Source organism: Oryzias melastigma, linkage group LG18 (assembly GCF_002922805.2).
Source record: "Oryzias melastigma strain HK-1 linkage group LG18, ASM292280v2, whole genome shotgun sequence".
NCBI classification, from domain to species: domain Eukaryota; kingdom Metazoa; phylum Chordata; class Actinopteri; order Beloniformes; family Adrianichthyidae; genus Oryzias; species Oryzias melastigma.
The window spans coordinates 5633140-5634329 of NC_050529.1; positions in this window are offsets into that span (position 1 = coordinate 5633140).

Sequence of the window (1190 nt, forward strand, 5' to 3'; positions counted from 1 at the left end):
TAAATGACATATTTTTTTTTAAATCATCCCTTAAACCAAATGGAAGAGCAAAATAAAAGTAACAAGTTATAAACGAACTTCAAAGCCAAGATTTGGCATCAAATGTGTACATTGTTTTAAAGTGTTATAATACATTGAAGTCCCTCATGAATCCTAATAAACAATTAAATGACATGAAAAAAAAAACAACAGAACAGCGTTTTTATGGAGGAATAAAAAGGCCAATTTGAAATGAATTCATACACAATTAAATTAATGAATAAATGTGTCATTAATTATATAAAATTGGCATTAAATAAATGAAAAAGGAAATAAAAAAAATACATTTTTAAATATATGTGTGTGTAAAAAGCACATTTAAAAATCTAATGACACTTATAATTATTTCATGGTCCTCTATGGGCTAACAAAAAAAATAATATTAAATTATTCAATAAATGTGTCATTGATTGTTTAAAAAATAATTTCACTTTTGTTTATTTAATACCGATTTTAAATGAATAATGACACATTTATTTAATAATTTAATGGTTAATATATTTATTTCAATTAGTCTTTTTTCGCCCACACTGGCCATGAAATAATTATATTTATCATGAAATATTTAAATTTGCTTTTTAATGGCTATTTTAATACTTTAATGGGACACATATTTAAACATTTATTTACTGATTTCCACTTTTACTTATTTAATGCCCATTTTAAACAATTAAAAACACATTTATTCATTAATTTAATGGTGTATACATTTATTTCAAATTGGCTCATTTAGTCCTCCATAAAATACTGCTGATCTGTTTCTTTTTGCTGTTTTCATGTCATTGGATTGTTTATTAGGATTTATGGGGACTTCAATGTATTTATAATAGTGTAAAGCAATGTACACATATGACGCACGTTCAAGAACACGTATAATTATTCACACTGGACAAGCAGGGTGGGGCTTCTTCTTTAATTTCTATTGTTTACAAGGGCAGGTCTGTCAAATTGTTTCACTTAGTTCTCCATAGTATTTTACATGAAAAATTAATTATTTTTAAGATTATATTTATGATTTCAATTTTCTCCAGCATTAAAAATATAATCTTAACTCAGTCAGGGGGCTTTTTCTGTTCCTAAATGATAGTAAAATGATGAAAAACGGTCTTCAAAGAACATCCAAACCAACCCGAATTTGCTTGTTTAAAAAT